Consider the following 20266-nt stretch of genomic DNA (forward strand, 5'->3'; position numbering starts at 1 on the left):
GTTTCTTCATGTGTTGTTGTGGGTTGTGATGTTACGGTAGAGGTTTCAACAATTACAGTGGTGGAAGTGGTTGTTGGGCCGGTGGTGACTACTTTAGGTGGCTTTGTGGATGTAGATGGAATTGTCTCAGTTGTGGTTTCTTCAATTGTCGTTGTTCCACCAGTGGTAGGTGTAGTTACCTCTGCAGTTGAAGTGGGTGCAATTGTAGTTGTTGTTAAAGTAGTGGGTTTGGAAGTTATGACAACTGGCCCTGTTGTTTCTTCACCTGTTGTTGTGGGTTGTGATGTTGATGTAGAGGTTTCAACAATTACAGTGGTGGAAGTGGTTGTTGGGCCGGTGGTGACTACTTTAGGTGGCTTTGTGGATGTAGATGGAATTGTCTCAGTTGTGGTTTCTTTAATTGTTGTAGTTCCACCTGTGGTAGGTGTAGTTACCTCTGCAGTTGAAGTGGGTGCAATTGTAGTTGTTGTTAAAGTAGTGGGTTTGGAAGTTATGACTATTGGCCCTGTTGTTTCTTCATTTGTTGTTGTGGGCTGTGATGTTGAGGTAGAGGATTCAACAATTACAGTGGTGAAAGTGGTTGTTGGGCCGGTGGTGACTACTTTAGGTGGCTTTGTTGATGTAGATGGAATTGTCTCAATTGTGGTTTCTTCAATTGTTGTAGTTCCACCTGTGGTAGGTGTAGTTACCTCTGCAGTTGAAGTGGGTTCAATTGTAGTTGTTGTTAAAGTAGTGGGTTTGGAAGTTATGACAACTGGCCCTGTTGTTTCTTCATGTGTTGTTGTGGGTTGTGATGTTGAGGTAGAGGTTTCAACAATTACAGTGGTGGAAGTGGTTGTTGGGCCGGTGGTGACTACTTTAGGTGGCTTTGTGGATGTAGATGGAATTGTCTCAGTTGTGGTTTCTTCAATTGTGGTTGTTCCACCAGTGGTAGGTGTAGTTACCTCTGCAGTTGTTGTGGGTGCCATTGTAGTTGTTGTTAATGTAGTGGGTTTGGATGTTATGACAACTGGCCCTGTTGTTTCTTCACGTGTTGTTGTGGACTGTGATGTTGAGGTAGAGGTTTCAACAATTACAGTGGTGGAAGTGGTTGTTGGGCCGGTGGTGACTACTTTAGGTGGCTTTGTGGATGTAGATGGAATTGTCTCAGTTGTGGTTTCTTCAATTGTGGTTGTTCCACCAGTGGTAGGTGTAGTTACCTCTGCAGTTGAAGTGGGTGCAATTGTAGTTTTTGTTAAAGTAGTGGGTTTGGAAGCTATGACAACTGGCCCTGTTGTTTCTTCACCTGTTGTTGTGGGTTGTGATGTTGATGTAGAGGTTTCAACAATTACAGTGGTGGAAGTGGTTGTTGGGCCGGTGGTGACTACTTTAGGTGGCTTTGTGGATGTAGATGGAATTGTCTCAGTTGTGGTTTCTTCAATTGTTGTAGTTCCACCTGTGGTAGGTGTAGTTACCTCTGCAGTTGAAGTGGGTGCAATTGTAGTTGTTGTTAAAGTAGTGGGTTTGGAAGTTATGACTATTGGCCCTGTTGTTTCTTCATGTGTTGTTGTGGGTTGTGATGTTAAGGTAGAGGTTTCAACAATTACAGTGGTGGAAGTGGTTGTTGGGCCAGTGGTGACTACTTTAGGTGGGTTTGTGGATGTAGATGGAATTGTCTCAGTTGTGGTTTCTTCAATGGTGGTTGTTCCACCAGTGGTAGGTGTAGTTACCTCTGCAGTGTTTGTGGGTGCAATTGTAGTTGTTGTTAAAGTAGTGGGTTTGGAAGTTATGACAACTGGCCCTGTTGTTTCTTCACCTGTTGTTGTGGGTTGTGATGTTGAGGTAGAGGTTTCAACAATTACAGTGGTGGAAGTGGTTGTTGGGCCGGTGGTGACTACTTTAGGTGGCTTTGTGGATGTAGATGGAATTGTCTCAGTTGTGGTTTCTTCAATTGTTGTAGTTCCACCTGTGGTAGGTGTAGTTACCTCTGCAGTTGTTGTGGGTGCAATTGTAGTTGTTGTTAAAGTAGTGGGTTTGGAAGTTATGACAACTGGCCCTGTTGTTTCTTCACCTGTTGTTGTGGGCTGTGATGTTGAGGTAGAGGTTTCAACAATTACAGTGGTGGAAGTGGTTGTTGGGCCGGTGGTGACTACTTTAGGTGGCTTTGTGGATGTAGATGGAATAGTCTCAGTTGTGGTTTCTTCAATTGTGGTTGTTCCACCAGTGGTAGGTGTAGTTACCTCTGCAGTTGTTGTGGGTGCAATTGTAGTTGTTGTTAATGTAGTGGGTTTGGAAGTTATGACAACTGGCCCTGTTGTTTCTTCATATGTTGTTGTGGGCTGTGATGTTGAGGTAGAGGTTTCAACAATTACAGTGGTGGAAGTGGTTGTTGGGCCGGTGGTGACTACTTTAGGTGGCTTTGTGGATGTAGATGGAATTGTCTCAGTTGTGGTTTCTTCAATTGTTGTAGTTCCACCTGTGGTAGGTGTAGTTACCTCTGCAGTTGAAGTGGGTGCAATTGTAGTTGTTGTTAAAGTAGTGGGTTTGGAAGTTATGACAACTGGCCCTGTTGTTTCTTCATTTGTTGTTGTGGGCTGTGATGTTGAGGTAGAGGATTCAACAATTACAGTGGTGAAAGTGGTTGTTGGGCCGGTGGTGACTACTTTAGGTGGCTTTGTTGATGTAGATGGAATTGTCTCAATTGTGGTTTCTTCAATTGTTGTAGTTCCACCTGTGGTAGGTGTAGTTACCTCTGCAGTTGAAGTGGGTGCAATTGTAGTTGTTGTTAAAGTAGTGGGTTTGGAAGTTATGACAACTGGCCCTGTTGTTTCTTCACCTGTTGTTGTGGGCTGTGATGTTGAGGTAGAGGTTTCAACAATTACAGTGGTGGAAGTGGTTGTTGGGCCGGTGGTGACTACTTTAGGTGGCTTTGTGGATGTAGATGGAATTGTCTCAGTTGTGGTTTCTTCAATGGTTGTTGTTCCACCAGTGGTAGGTGTAGTTACCTCTCCAGTTGTTGTGGGTGCAATTGTAGTTGTTGTTAAAGTAGTGGGTTTGGAAGTTATGACTATTGGCCCTGTTGTTTCTTCATGTGTTGTTGTGGGCTGTGATGTTGAGGTAGAGGTTTCAACAATTACAGTGGTGGAAGTGGTTGTTGGGCCGGTGGTGACTACTTTAGGTGGCTTTGTTGATGTAGATGGAATTGTCTCAGTTGTGGTTTCTTCAATTGTGGTTGTTCCACCAGTGGTAGGTGTAGTTACCTCTGCAGTTGAAGTGGGTGCAATTGTAGTTGTTGTTAAAGTAGTGGGTTTGGAAGTTATGACAACTGGCCCTGTTGTTTCTTCATATGTTGTTGTGGGCTGTGATGTTGAGGTAGAGGTTTCAACAATTACAGTGGTGAAAGTGGTTGTTGGGCCGGTGGTGACTACTTTAGGTGGCTTTGTTGATGTAGATGGAATTGTCTCAATTGTGGTTTCTTCAATTGTTGTAGTTCCACCTGTGGTAGGTGTAGTTACCTCTGCAGTTGAAGTGGGTGCAATTGTAGTTGTTGTTAAAGTAGTGGGTTTGGAAGTTATGACAACTGGCCCTGTTGTTTCTTCACCTGTTGTTGTGGGCTGTGATGTTGAGGTAGAGGTTTCAACAATTACAGTGGTGGAAGTGGTTGTTGGGCCGGTGGTGACTACTTTAGGTGGCTTTGTGGATGTAGATGGAATTGTCTCAGTTGTTGTTTCTTCAATTGTGGTTGTTCCACCAGTGGTAGGTGTAGTTACCTCTGCAGTTGAAGTGGGTGCAATTGTAGTTGTTGTTAAAGTAGTGGGTTTGGAAGTTATGACTATTGGCCCTGTTGTTTCTTCATGTGTTGTTGTGGGTTGTGATGTTGAGGTAGAGGTTTCAACAATTACAGTGGTGGAAGTGGTTGTTGGGCCAGTGGTGACTACTTTAGGTGGGTTTGTGGATGTAGATGGAATTGTCTCAGTTGTGGTTTCTTCAATTGTGGTTGTTCCACCAGTGGTAGGTGTAGTTACCTCTGCAATTGAAGTGGGTGCAATTGTAGTTGTTGTTAAAGTAGTGGGTTTGGAAGTTATGACAACTGGCCCTGTTGTTTCTTCACCTGTTGTTGTGGGCTGTGATGTTGAGGTAGAGGTTTCAACAATTACAGTGGTGGAAGTGGTTGTTGGGCCGGTGGTGAGTACTTTAGGTGGGTTTGTGGATGTAGATGGAATTGTCTCAGTTGTGGTTTCTTCAATGGTGGTTGTTCCACCAGTGGTAGGTGTAGTTACCTCTGCAGTTGAAGTGGGTGCAATTGTAGTTGTTGTTAAAGTTGTTGGTTTGGAAGTTATGACAACTTGCCCTGTTGTTTCTTCACCTGTTGTTGTGGGCTGTGATGTTGAGGTAGAGGTTTCAATTATTACAGTGGTGGAAGTGGTTGTTGGGCCGGTGGTGACTACTTTAGGTGGCTTTGTGGATGTAGATGGAATTGTCTCAGTTGTGGTTTCTTCAATTGTGGTTGTTCCACCAGTGGTAGGTGTAGTTACCTCTGCAATTGAAGTGGGTGCAATTGTAGTTGTTGTTAAAGTAGTGGGTTTGGAAGTTATGACAACTGGCCCTGTTGTTTCTTCACCTGTTGTTGTGGGCTGTGATGTTGAGGTAGAGGTTTCAACAATTACAGTGGTGGAAGTGGTTGTTGGGCCGGTGGTGAGTACTTTAGGTGGGTTTGTGGATGTAGATGGAATTGTCTCAGTTGTGGTTTCTTCAATGGTGGTTGTTCCACCAGTGGTAGGTGTAGTTACTTCTGCAGTTGAAGTGGGTGCAATTGTAGTTGTTGTTAAAGTAATGGATTTGGATGTTATGACAACTGGCCCTGTTGTTTCTTCACCTGTTGTTGTGGGTTGTGATGTTGAGGTAGAGGTTTCAACAATTACAGTGGTGGAAGTGGTTGTTGGGCCGGTGGTGACTACTTTAGGTGGCTTTGTTGATGTAGATGGAATTGTCTCAGTTGTGGTTTCTTCAATTGTTGTAGTTCCACCTGTGGTAGGTGTAGTTTCCTCTGCAGTTGAAGTGGGTGCAATTGTAGTTGTTGTTAAAGTAATGGGTTTGGAAGTTATGACAACTGGCCCTGTTGTTTCTTCACGTGTTGTTGTGGGTGGTGATGTTGAGGTAGAGGTTTCAACAATTACAGTGGTGGAAGTGGTTGTTGGGCCGGTGGTTACTACTTTAGGTGGCTTTGTGGATGTAGATGGAATTGTCTCAGTTGTGGTTTCTTCAATTGTTGTAGTTCCACCTGTGGTAGGTGTAGTTACCTCTCCAGATGTTGTGGGTGCAATTGTAGTTGTTGTTAAAGTAGTGGGTTTGGAAGTTATGACAACTGGCCCTGTTGTTTCTTCACCTGTTGTTGTGGGTTGTGATGTTGATGTAGAGGTTTCAACAATTACAGTGGTGGAAGTGGTTGTTGGGCCGGTGGTGACTACTTTAGGTGGCTTTGTGGATATAGATGGAATTGTCTCAGTTGTGGTTTCTTCCAATTGTTGTAGTTCCACCTGTGGTAGGTGTAGTTACCTCTGCAGATGTTGTGGGTGCAATTGTAGTTGTTGTTAAAGTAGTGGGTTTGGAAGTTATGACAACTGGCCCTGTTGTTTCTTCAAGTGTTGTTGTGGGCTGTGATGTTGAGGTAGAGGTTTCAACAATTACATTGTTGGAAGTGGTTGTTGGGCCTGTGGTGACAATTTTAGGTGGCTGTGTCGATAAAGATGGAATGGTCTGAATTGTGACTTCTTTCCTCGTTGAACTTTCAATAGTAGTATATTTAGTTACCTCTGCAGTTGTTGTTTGTGCCTTTGTAGTTGTGGTTGAAGTAGAGGGCTCTGATGTTGAGGTAGAGGCTTCAACAATTACTGTTGTAGATGATGATGCTGTGGTGTGTGTGAATATCCCGGATGTAGTTGTATTGGTAATTTGGGAGTGAGGCTCTGTTGTCAATATTCCACCTGTAATGACTGATTCTGTTGTTGTTGAGGGCTGTGTTGTTGATGTTAAAGGCCACAAGGTGCCTGTAAGGTAAGGTAGTGTTTTTGTAATTGGCGCAATCGAAGTCACTGAAGTTTTGGTGGTGAAATGAGATGACGTTGTTATTGTACCATTGGTGACAAATGTAGGGGGCTTTGTAGATATAATGGTCTCAGTTGTGGTTTCTTCCTTTGTTGAAGATTCAGCTGTGGTCGATGTAGCTACTTCTGTACTTGTTGAGGGTACATTAGTTGTTGTAGTTAGAGTTGTCGGTTTGGAAATTGTGACTGTACTTGCTCCTGATGTTGTAGTTGAAGGATTTGTGGTGCCAATATTGGATGACCAAGTTGAAGTAGATGTTGGTTCTGTTTTTGAAAAAATATTTATCTTTAGTTAACTAGGCCAGAAAAATACAATTTGAATTGACCAAATAGCTCGTATTTACAATACTTATCATTCATATTCAAGTTTTAACATATGGTCAATATGAATTAAACTCATCACTACCACCTAGAGGTCTTCATGGTTCCATCCGAACCTGAATACCCGAGACCCCACCAGGGACCTGAGCTGGTACGGGTCCAAAATTCAAACTTTTCTTTCTTGTCTGGGTTGAGTCCCGTTTGATTGTCATCGGGTCTTGGGTCTATGTAATTACAGCTGATTGACCTGAGTGGACCCGATTGGACCCGAACACGGCTTTGCATAGCCTGTACCACATTTATTTTACGCTAATACAGTGAATTTATTAACTTATAGAAGGCCTAGGCAAAATATAAAGACCTATTAATTAACCAGAGGAGCAACTTGGCTGATAAATATAATTAGTTTGTCACTCGGGTCCAATCGGGTCTGGTCTAGACCTGGACCCGTTAGGGTATGGGTCGGGTCTAGGTCTGGTTGGCCTCGGATCCGTTCGGTTTGGGGTCCAACTTTTTGGACCCGAGAAGACCTCTACTACCACCTTACATACAAATTGCTATTCATTTCCATCAATATTACCATTTATCAGTATGGTATTTAGCAAAACTTGGGCTACACTTTAATCATTCAAGAGTTTCTCTGCTTACCAAGTGTTGAGAAGTGGAAGACAGTTGTGGGCTTTAGTGTTGTTGTAGAGGCCTGTGTTGTAGTTGCATGGACAGTTGTTGTGGTCAGAGGGGATGTTGTGGTTGGTACTGGAGTTGTGATCACTTGACAAGGGTAAATGTTCCTGGCAATGGTTCCGTTCACGGCACAAACAGCAACAATGCAGTTACCAATCCCATCTGTTGTATTGTAGAGGGTTGCTCCATATGGGTGTTGTTTACCATTATACAAGCATGTACAATCTGCACAAAAAAAGTATTTTAAATTAGGTTCAATTAATGTTGCATTGGTCATTGCTAAATATGTTACTTTCATTTGGGGATCTCATCCTTACCATTTACATCATAACTGCAGCTCACTCCAGTCATTGTGCAGGTGCTTTAAAAGAAGAAATATAATTTAAACATTTTAATTATTCCCAGGATCATTTAAATGGTAGGTTTATTTGAATAGTGAGAGACAGAATAACAACAAATAAATCCAGAAAAACTCATGTCAAAAATGTTATAAATTCATTTACATTTTAATGAGGGAAATAAGTATTTGACCCCTCTGCAAAACATGACTTAGTACTCAGTGGCAAAACCCTTGTTGGCAATCACAGAGGTCAGACATTTCTTGTAGTTGGCCACCAGGTTTGCACACATCTCAGGAGGGATTTTGTCCCCACTCCTCTTTGCAGATCTTCTCCAAGTCATGTAGGTATCGAGCCTGACGTTTGGCAACTCGAACCTTCAGCTCCCTCCACAGATTTTCTATGTGATTAAGGTCTGGAGACTGGCTAGGCCACTCCAGGACCTTAATGTGCTTCTTCTTGAGCCACTTCTTTGTTGCCTTGGCCGTGTGTTATGGGTCATTGTCATGCTGGAATACCCATCCACGACCCATTTTCAATGCCCTGGCTGAGGGAAGGAGGTTCTCACCGAAGATTTGACGGTACATGGCCCCGTCCATCGTCCCTTTGATGCGGTGAAGTTGTCCTGTCCCCTTAGCAGAAAAACACCCCCAAAGCATAATGTTTCCACCTTCATGTTTGACGGTAGGGATGGTGTTCTTGGGGTCATAGGCAGCATTCCGAGTTGAGTTGATGCCAAAGAGCTCGATTTTGGTCTCATCTGACCACAACACTTTCACCCAGTTCTCCTCTGAATCATTCAGATGTTCATTGGCAAACTTCAGACGGGCCTGTATATGTGCTTTCTTGAGCAGGGGGACCTTGCGGGCACTGCAGGATTTCAGTCCTTCACGGCGTAGTGTGTTACCAATTGTTTTCTTGGTGACTATGGTCCCAGCTGCCATGAGATCATTGACAAGATCCTCCTGTGTAGTTCTAGGCTGATTCCTCACCGTTCTCATGATCATTGCAACTCCACGAGGTGAGATCTTGCATGGAGCCCCAGGCCGAGGGAGATTGACAGTTATTTTGTGTTTCTTCCATTTGTGAATAATCGCACCAACTGTTGTCACCTTCTCACCAAGCTACTTGGCAATGGTCTTGTAGCCCATTCCAGCCTTTATGTAGGTCTACAATCTTGTCCCTGACATCCTTGGAGAGCTCTTTGGTCTTGGCCATGGTGGAGAGTTTGGAATCTGATTGATTGATTGCTTCTGTGGACAGGTGTCTTTTATACAGGTAACAAGCTGAGATTAGGAGCACTCCCTTTAAGAGTGTGCTCCTAATCTCAGCTCATTACCTGTATAAAAGACACCTGGGAGCCAGAAATCTTTCTGATTGAGAGGGGGTCAAATAGTTACTTCCCTCATTAAAATGCAAATCAATTTATAAAATTTTTGACATGCGTTTTTCTGGATTTTTTTGTTGTTATTCTGTCTCTCACTGTTCAAATAAACCTACCATTAAAATTATAGACTGATCATTTCTTTGTCAGTGGGCAAACGTACACAATCAGCAGGGGATCAAATACTTTTTTCCCTCATACTATTATAGAGGTAAAACTAATCAGGTCTTGGTAATAAAGTACTGTAAGTTGTGAAATGCATGGGAAGCAGGGCAACTTTTCAGATTGCCATATAGTCATAATTGGCATCACTATGGAAAAACTAGCATGACCTTCCCATCTTAGACAAACCCCTACCCACCCTCTTCCCAAAAATTAAGATAATAGAGAATACCTAATACTTTCACAGTTAGAACATTTAGAATATGCTCTGAAAGAGCACAGGTACTGTGAATTGAATGATTTAAACATACCATGTTTCACAGTTTTGTGCCGGAACATTCTGTCCATTGGTGTACTGGTTTCCTTCATAGTCATAGCAGCCACATTGTTCCCTCTCCACACACTTCATTGTCTCCTCATTGAAGTAAGGTTGTGCCGCAGGGCAGTTAGGATAGCAGCCTGTAATAAGCACAATAGCCAAGAGGTTACAAAAGGTCAAGTCTTGTTAAGGATAACAGGAGTCATTGTAAATTGTCGGGGTCAGATCCACTTTAAATTGTTAATCAGAAAGCATATCGAAAAAGACAAAAAATGAGTCAGATGGTCACATCCCTACCTTCCAATGCTGGAATTAAACTAGAACAGTTTCCGGAAGGGTTTCTGCAGGTCTTCATACACTGAGCTCCACATGCCTTGTAGTGCCACTCACATTCTCCAGGGGGGTTGTAGTAATCACAGAACAGTGCTGTATGTGGAGGACAAAATATGGTGGACAAAAAACGTTTTTATTATTTGAACTAGAATAATGATACCTTTCCATGATCAACTGTCCTATATGATAATGTGTCAACCTGGTCCAGTACTGAATTGACAAGCGCCTTAATGTAGTTGAACCAGAACCCAAAAAAATTATGTTCAACCTTCTTGATTTTACTCAGCTCAGACTTCACTGTTGATTGTGAAGAAACTTACGGCAAATTCGGGGGCTTCTCCAGGCTACGCATGCTCCAGCTTCATTGCAGGCCTTTGCATAAGCTGCCACTGCGGTACAGAAGCACTCACAGTCTCCACCACTGTCACAAGCACATGAGTCTCTCACACAAGCATCGTAGTAAGGAGAGGGGTCCACCTTAAAAGCACAGCAATGTGTTGTAAGATATACAGTAGTTCATCGTACATGGTGAAGTACATTTCTTTGTCCACAAAAGACAAATCCACATATCTTACTAGAAATATACCCTAATTGAATATATCCATACCTGGTTCTGGCAGGCTGCGAAGACATCACTGTTAATGATGCTGCACTGTTTCTGGGCCCAAGACGCTCTGTACGGGTTGGAGGTACATGGATGCACTACAGCGGATACACTTGGGCAGCTTGATGAAACTTTCCAGCTGTTTCCAAATTCCACCGGATCAACAACAGTCGCCTGGGCTCTAGTTGTGAAGTCATTGTTTGCGTTGCCATCATAGTTTCCACACAGACCACACACTTGCCCCTGAAGAAAAGAGATCATGAATTTAAATGATTGACTTGGCAGGGTTCTACAAAAGTCTTGGTAATATCAGTTTTGACTGAATACTGAATTCAGTTCTTCATCAGAGTATCTTAATATACCTGGTATTGTGGGCTAAGCTTGATAGACAGACTGGTCTTCTTGTCCCACATGAGGATTAGACCACTTTTGACTTCAATGACCAGATAATTCCCCAGAAGACTGATCTGTTTAGGAAACTGCTCTTCTGGAGTACTCCTGACAACTTGAGCAGTCCCATCTGCCAATATGAGCTCACTGGTCTGAAATAGAGAAATATGTTTTCATACATAACTTGGTCTGAAATCGGATCTCAACTTGATGTTTGGTTGATCATTTGTTGATTGTGCTTTACACGAGGGATGGAATGTACAGTATTGTGTGAAGTCAAGTTGCTCATTACCCCCAGGAAGAGTTTGATGGTCTTGGAGCAGGTGGTGCCTTTAGTTCCACAAGGAACGTTCTCAGTGAGGACTCTGAAGCTGCCACTGCCATTAGTATTGCCACAGTAGTCCTGTGCGAAAGGAAAATATTCTTAATATGGTTCAAATTCACACTTTTCAATGCTGATAAAATTCTACCAAATAGAGACACAAACCTGAATGAGAGTGTATTCACAGTTTCCATTAAAGTTGAACCTTTTCTCATCAAAGGTGATATAGTGACCCTCTCCGTAGATTGCACAAACTCCATCACAAAGATGTGTGGTACACTGCCATTGTCTGTCCTTGCAAGCACTGTGAACAACACACACATAATGTCACAAATTGCCGGTCAGTTTTTTCATGATTTCTAAGTCTATGTTCTTTATGTTTTCTCCCCCCTGAGATGTAAGACACAAAACAGGCATACCATGTATTGCAGTCAACCTTAACGGTCTCTCCAGCTTGGTAAGTAGCTCCATTGTGAGAACAAGGACAAAGTTCCTCCTTGATGCAGTCTCCGTTCCCATCAGACACCAGTCCGGTGGGGCACATACAACCTGATGTGCACTCTGTGCTGATCTAAAGTGATTTTAACAAAATACACACATAAGTCATGGCAAATTAAAGGAATGTGGACTATGTTTTTGTGCACGGGGAGGGGTAGGAGGGGTGGGGGGTTGGGGGGGGTATTTGACATAATTGAGATTCTCAAATGTTTTTGTTCAGTCAACACAAAACTTCGGTATAATAGTGACAGTGTATGACAATCCCATTTAGAGTTAATGAGGGACTCACACAGGTCATGTCCAGAGTTTTGCAGCTCTTCTGACACTCTGACCCTGAAGCTCCTGGAGGTGCAGTTGAGCAGTTGAAGAAAACCATAGGCTGTGTGCATACTGGGGATATGGAATAACAATACAAGTTTTAAAAAACTATTTTCAATTCTCAAACAAGCAGAATATAATTGTAATATATCCAGAAATATCCACATTCATCATCATTAATCACATTGTCTTACATGAATTGCTTGAATCCTCTTGGTTCATTTCAAATGTACCTGTTTTGTGAAGGATGCATGTAAAGAGTTAAATCATATTATGTTTTTAAAATGTATAACTGCCTTGATTTTGCTGGACCCCAGGAAAAGTAATGGGGATCCATAATAAATACAAATACAAATATCGACACATTTATTTTAGAAATAGCTACTAAATTGGAAGCAAAGAACATCAAACTTACTAAATAGTCTTGCTCCCCCAGTGCAACTCAGTGTCCCTTGCCTACAAGTGCTGTAACGTAGTTACAGTATTAATAGTTATAGTTAGTTAGATAATCAAATTAACAGCAAATATCATTACGACACAGTTTTGAATATATCCATCAAGTTTCACTAGTACTTGTATTTATTTTGGTCGCCTAGCTTTATATGTATGAGGGAGGTGTTTACCAGGTGGCACCGTCTCTGCTGATAGCCTCTCCTGCAGGGACCACTGAGCCCTTGTCATAGCAGGGACAGTTGGTGGGGGCAACACACTGGCCAGCCTCGTCCATGTATGTGCCCTCTGCACAGCCACAGCCGTCCACCGGAACAAACTCCACCTGGCAAGATCGGTCTGTCATACTCAGGGAGCGGCAGGTGCGTCCACAGCTGGTCATGTTGTAGGTATAAACTGTTTGACTGGGGCAGGTGGCAAATTTATCTGAGAAAAGTCATTAGATATGAGTAGTATTAGCAATACTATTTTTTGTTTGCTTATATCTTTGTATTTGTGGAGTTATTTCTTCCGGTTATTTGTATTTAGTAACTCAACCCTACGGTTGTTGTGTCAATAAAATCATTACATTCTAATTGATTTGCAGCACTTATGATAATAACATAATAATAATAATAATAATAATAATATGCCATTTAGCAGACGCTTTTATCCAAAGCGACTTACAGTCATGCGTGCATACATTTTTTTGTTTGTTTGTTTGTGTATGGGTGGTCCCGGGGATCGAACCCACTACCTTGGCGTTACAAGCGCCGTGCTCTACCAGCTGAGCTACAGAGGACCACACATTGCAAGAGGTCTCCATGGTGCCATGCTGTCTACTTACTGCAGATAGTGTCTCTCCAGTCGCTGAGCTGGATGCCCTCGGCAGCACAAGCATGGACATAAGAGGACACGGCAGCACACATGCAGTCCTCACTCTTCTCACAGTTACAGCTGTCATACATGCAGTTCTGTTGGAAAAAAATAGTCAAAGTGTGTCAGGACTATAACCTGCTCATCACATAAGACTTTAATAGTTTTACTTTGTGATTGTATCCTTCTTAACTAACTTGACGGTTTTGTAGGCATCAGGTCTTATTTCAGAATGGCAAGGGAGAACACTCCTTTAGGATCTGATAACATGGAACACCAGTGCTGGGCATATTTCTCTGTGAAAAAGACAATCATAATTTGATCAACATCAGCATATTCTTTCTTATATAACTTTGTTATAATCATTCAACAAGTGATTCATCTGTAGGTTTAATAAATATGTACCATTTTCAATGCTCAAACTGCAGGGGGTTTTCAAAGCTACTCTTGACATCAGGGCAGCTGGCCATGGTCTTCCACGTGTTGGCAAAAGCTACAGCTGTGCCCTCCACCAATCCACTGATGACTCTGAACTCATCTGCCTGAACATCATTGTAGTTTCCGCAAAGGCCTGTGGATAAATAATTGAAGTCATATGATGTTATTCGATTTTTATGAATAGAGACACCGAAGAATAAGGTATGAAACTGGTGGATGAATCTGAAGCATACCACAGGTTGTTCCTTTGTAGGATGAGATGGCAGTTATGTAGATCTGCATAACTGGTGAAAGCTGGATCTGAAGTTGAACTCCAAGGGTTGTCTGGATAACAATGTAGAATGAGGAGGGCTTGAAGATGGTCACTTCAGCTGCAATACATGAAATAAAAAGAGGGACACCATTAAGGCTTCATCTAGTGAATATAAATGATATGGAGTTTATACACTGATCCACACAACAATTTAATTAGGTATTACAATGGATTATCTCACCTGTATAGAGTGGGAGCTGAGAAAGAATCTGATTTACAAAAACACTTCCACTTGACTGGACTCGGATTACCTGTGAATTAGATAAGATCATATATTTGATACAATTCTAATTTGTTCATATATTTTTGTTGAACATTCCGCTGAAGACTCAAACATTTCCATACAGATTGCAAACAGCCCGGCAATATTTGCCAAATCAGGGCAATTTTAAATAAGGTTATTGTGTGTTTAGACAAAAAGTTTGAGGGACATTTATTTGCAAGCCAGAATAATGATCTTAAAGAAGTGTCTTTGCTTTGAAATTAGTTGACAGGTCATTATGTTATTTGCTCTGAAACATATTTGGAAAGTTGCCTTACGGTGGATCTGCTGGAGAGGGCTAGGGTAACAGCCCTCATACAGGTCTCAGTGTCAGTCAACCCACACTTCACAATGTCTCCCAGCACGGTGAATTCAGTTCCATTGCATTGCTGAAGGAAAACAAGCATGAGTTTGACGGAATAAACATGAAATGAGAGTGACTCACTTAAAGAATGAACCCTTTGGACATATGTCTAGGTCAACATGTGGCTTGAGGAAAAGCAATTTTACCTCACCTTTGCACTGAAAAGTTATGAAGATTTTCTACTAGTTTCTATTGCTTTTTGCTTTACTGCACCACATGAACTGACCTTGGTCAGAATGTAAGAGCAGTCCCCATGGAAGGTGTAGGCTTTCCCATCATAGGTGTTGATGTGGGATCCTCCCTCCACAGAGCAGGTCCCAGGACAGTCCTTGTCCGTACAGGCCCACTGACCACCAGCACAGGTGCTAAAGGGAACATTTATACTGGCTTATTTCACAACTGCATTCATACAGTATTTCGTTTTGATAATCACACTGTAGAGTTTGGCATGATTCATGAACATGAGGCATGGGATACGTCATGTTTAAATCAGATGATGTACTTGGCCTACCATTCTTTACAGTTGCTGGTATAAGATTCTCCAGATTTGTATACTTGTCCATTGTGGACACAAAGGCATTCGCTCACTGGAATACAGCCACTGTTGCTGACATCATCGAATACAGTACCTATTTGGTGAGAGATCCGGCAGAATTTTAATACAACATTAAGAAAGATTTTAGTTCCTAACAGAAAATTATTCATTTTCACTGTTTAAGAGATTGCTAAAACTGCATTCAGTAAGGAGTGTTATTCTAATGTGTACTTTACACAGAGAACTGCATTGACTCCAGGAAGCAACTGAGAAAAAATCCAATATTTACTCCTTTCTTTGTCACATTATTCAGATACTTTGCACACATTGATATAAAAGGCATAATGGGTAAAGGTGTGATGTTTTCATGATGTGCTTAAGGTTAACTTATACACCAGAGTTGAACCTATGTGGTACCTAGAGGACAGAAACAGCCGTCTGTACAGTGGTCTTCACACAACTGGCTGGCCTCTGGGTTGGAGCAGGTGTCAACACAGGGGCTTCCACACTCCTGGTACTCCATGTTGTAGGGGCATGTCTTATCTGAGAAAATAAACATTGTGATGAACTGTTTCTTTAACAGAGATTGTGAACCTGATCATTTGGTGGTTGGGGGGCATGTTGAAGAGTATCTGCATGCTTACAGCAGAACTGTTTAGTCCTCCATTGCTGTGGCTTCCCCCCTGCGTGAACACACTGACGGGAGTACTCTGAGATGGTGTTGCACAGGCAGAAGGAGTTGGTGCTGTTATCACAGTGGCACAGGTCAGCCAGGCAGGTCTCGACGAAGGAGTCCATGTCCAAATAATTTGTGCAGCTACTGAAAGCTGCATTGGAGAACAGCTGCTGACAAAATTCCTACAGATGGAGACAAACCACAAAAGGTTACCATATAGAAAACATTTGTTGGATCACATGGATTGATTGCCATTTCTAACTTCTATTAACATTGTTTAGTATTCTTCTTCTGTTGTTTGAAATGCATACCTCATCTCCACAACTCTCTGCAGAAGTTAGCATAGGCTCCTCACAGACTTCCAGAGGGCCATCCAATTTCCAGAGGTTTCCATAGTCAGAGCTAGAGAGTTCCCCACCTGCAACAACACAAACATTGACAATTAGTTCCACCTACAGTATGTAATGTAGTTACATTTCAATAGTTTGGGCAATTTCAGATTTCTTTTTACCATTGATGATGAACTCATTATATGTTTGGACTTCATTGGAAGTCACCACAGAGTCCGCAGGTCTGGTTTCTGTACTTCTCGTTCATTTCAATCTGTAGAATGTCCAGATGTAATGTGTTTAGTAAAAAAAATCTCATCCTATTCAACGCCATTCACATGTTCAGTCTTGGCTATCCTCCATGTTTATAACCTTTCTTTTTATTGGTCTTTGTATTAGGGAGTGAAAATCTCATTCAAATCTACAAATATTTGCAAACACTTCATCAAATAAACATTGGAGTATGAGCCTGTGTGTGTATAGCCTATAGATCTTCACAGATCCTGTTTAATTCATCCTCGTTCTTCAAGTAATTCTGCCTTTCAATGTTAACATATCAGGAGGTGAGTAGACAGTGCTTCAACCAACATGAGACAAGGTGCAGCCAAAAATAGGTGTCTCTCACTCCCGATCAACTGCTGATCATTGCCATTGATGACAAATAATATGCTTTTAATCTAAAGAAAAATGTAACATTATTAAGTATTAGAAAAGCAGGTATTTTACCATTAGGGAGTCGTCCTTGTTCCAAACGGCAACCAGCCCCAGTTTGGCTATGACCTTCACATTGGATGTAGTCTTCACGATGCTGACACCAGACAAGCTGAATGGCAGGGTCACCCTTCAGGAGGAAGAAGATGCTTAAAGGTCATCCTATACATTTGTATTAAATTCCAGAATGTAAAAAATAAAATCCTCAAGAGAGGTGCTTGCAGAATGGTGTATCAGTCAAATGACAGGGAAACTCACATCTGTCCATTGACCACAACAACACCCTTGGATAGCTCCACCACTACACCATCCACTTTCATGGTGATCTTGCTAATGGTGGGCTGGTTGTCCACCACCTGCCGCCTCATCTGGATGTTGAAAGCCTCATAGCTGCTTTTACACAGTGAGGTAACAACATGGTTGCAGGTGGAGGGGAGCTGGAAAAAGTCCCCGTCGAAGGTCTTGAAATGGTAGTTACCCCATGTGCTGCAGACCTGGTCATTGTGTGAGGCATTCACTCCTGAGGGACAAGGAATACAAATGTCAGTTCCTTGTTAGCTTATTGATGGATACCCAGTCATTTATTTGGTGTGCATTCTGTCAGACATTTACCTGAAAACGTGGGTATTGTCGTGGTTATTGTCGGGATGATTGTTACAGTTGTGGTGGGGCTCACTGAAATAAAAGCAATTCATGAGTATTTTACAATATTATATGTACATTACGGATGGAATTCAATCACTGCAGATATAGATTGTCGCACTGCACTTTTAGAAGTATATTTGATTTGCACAGCAGTATGTCCCAGATGAAGGGACATTTGAGGCATGATGTGACCCATTCAATATTAACGGCGGACCTAAGGCTCCATTCGATCCATATCGCCGAAGTTCAGCGCTATCGTGCAATTGAATTTTAAAGGGAATGTTCCTGCGTTCGCGGAGTCTGCCTTTGTGGCGATAGAGATTAAATCGAGCACCTACTTTACCAAAAGCTGCATAGTTAATGTGGCAGTTTGTTTCACTTGACAATTGAGCCACACAGCTGCAGGGGGCTAATAATTGTAAAATCAATGTTTGAGGGTCAATCTTCTGTGCCTGAACTACTTTGATGTTCTATGAATCGCGTAGGTGGGGTCAAAGATTTTGGAAAGCTCAGGCCTGGCTGACAGGTCATCCGACACATACAACGGGCCTGAAGATTCCTTAATCAAGTGTCTGCTTTGTAAACTAAACACATTGAATTCCGATGACAGTTCAGTTCCTATTTTACATATTTAGGCATCTGATGTTTCCTGTCAGTATTATTTGAGTAATATCAGATATACTTACCACAACTGTTATTTTAACGATATACATTTTAGTTTTGTCTGTATTCTGTTCTTGTTTTCGTTCCCGATCTGAATTTTTGTTGAAAGGTACTAACACACACTCAGTGGGGGGAGTGCTTTATGTATTTATAACACTATAAACTATGCTACAACCACTCATGATAACAATCAATAATGATAACGATTTCTATAAGGTTACAGATTTTTCACCACAAATGTGTAACATTTTCAAATTTAGACAGAAACAATCTCATAAACAAATGTGTATAAGAAACAGAAATAGGATGAAAACTTAAATGAATAATGTAATAATATGATCATATTAAATGTGTATGCTGCTGAAGCAGAAAACAGGAAAACCGTTATTACTGATTGCGTAAAAACTGCTACTGTATGCCTACTGCCTAATTCTTCAAAATGCATGTATAATACATGTAATCAATGTTCTGTGTGTTAGTACATTTCTGAATAGCTAATACATATTTATTTTTGATAATGAGATTTTACATAAGATATATATACTGTATATAATCAAATCTGAAAGTCACCTAATTATATATTGAGGGTATATTTATAAACTAAACTTGTGGTTACAGCTTTTAAACCTATAGACCTGCTGAATTAACATAGATTTGTTTGTTGATTACATTCTTCCATACATACATTCCAAGTGTCAATAATCATAATAATTTGGTGTTGTCCTGAATACTTAGTATTTGTATGTAACAATCAGTCTGATTTATGAAATAATACGTCGATTTTACAGATTTGTCAGACTTTGAAAAATGTATAATAATGATATTATAATAATAATCAGAACAGTTTCTGATTTATGCAAGTTAATTAATATTCTGCCAACCTGTTTGTGTTGATCTGATCAGTAGTGCCAGGCATATCAGTGTCCATATCTGTATATCCTTGGTTGTCCCCATGGTGATCCTGTGAGTAGTGAACAGGTACTCCACAGGTAATATGGGAGAGGTGCTTAGGATGGATCAGGTCTTTATAACCACCTGTATTTGAGGAAGGACCTAAAGGTTAAAACACAGAGGTGGGGCCAAAGGTTAAACATGACTCAATGACGACTTTAAGACCTCTGATGTTCTGTCTTATGAGGGTTCTTCAGTCCACTAATCATGACATTTACATACAGATTTTAGCTTATTTTCATTAAGTATTCTATTATTGTGAGTTATCTATGTACCTATATTTTTATTATAAACTCAGGTGTTAATATTGCATAAGAGAAGTTACTTAGTAGTCTTATGTGATTTCCTTATTTACATAGATTGGTGCCTTCCTTCCTCATTCAGTATGTATTTATCTCAGGCAGCATCTCCACTCCAGTGGTTTGAGCATTTGGTATTTGGTGTTTTATTAGGATCCCCATTATCCCGAAAGCAGCAGACACTCTTCCTGGTGTCCACAACACAATAGATGGTTTCTCTTTATGTAATGTATATTTTAATGTATAATTACAGATACATTCATAATAAATAAGTGGTGAGGTTTGATAGAACAAAATTGTGAATCTCCATGGCCATCTTAAACTCAGGCAATGTGTAACAAATTAATAATACATTAATTCACTCTATTGGCTCAGTATCTTGAGCACACACTGTCCAAATGCAAATGTTTGTCTCTCCACTGTTGCTCAAAGGAGCGATCAGGCTAATAGTATTCATAGTTAGTATTCATAGGCTAATGTGACTCACCAAGCTGATCCAGGAACTGCATCCTGATTTAAAAAACGAAAGGTCATCCATTATTGTTTTGAAAATAATTTTGACACACTGGTGTGCATTTCTTCACAACTATTATAACTAATATAATGTTAATCACTGTTTTCCAAATTCATGTTTGAAAATGTAACATATTAATTGTTTTGTCAAACCTTTTAAGGCATATGGTTATTGTTAAGGTTAGACACACCTTCAAAAAACCCTCACTTTAGTCTCATCATACTGTAAATATGCTCATTTTTTTACAAAACATAAATATCCACTAAACGACCCAAAAGTAAACATTTAACTAAAAGTTTGCTATACCTGCATGCCTTTCTATATTTCATTTTACATTGACACTCATTTATTTACTACCATTGTACAGGTAACTGCCTAAATAAGGGAAAAACTTCAGTAAATGAGGGATACAAAGTATATTGAAGCAGGTGCTTCTACACAGATGTGGTTCCTGAGTTAATGAAGCAATTAACATTCCACCATGTTTAGGGTCGTGTGTATGTGG

General features: G+C 41.0%; 1 pseudogene; it reads right to left on the bottom strand.

The window, feature by feature from the left end:
* Positions 1 to 5640: 5640 nt before the first annotated feature.
* On the bottom strand, positions 5641 to 19756 carry LOC123483481 (annotated as a pseudogene).
* Between the last annotated feature and the right edge of the window lie 510 nt (positions 19757 to 20266).

The sequence above is a fragment of the Coregonus clupeaformis genome, unplaced genomic scaffold (genome assembly GCF_020615455.1).
Source record: "Coregonus clupeaformis isolate EN_2021a unplaced genomic scaffold, ASM2061545v1 scaf0132, whole genome shotgun sequence".
NCBI lineage: Eukaryota > Metazoa > Chordata > Actinopteri > Salmoniformes > Salmonidae > Coregonus > Coregonus clupeaformis.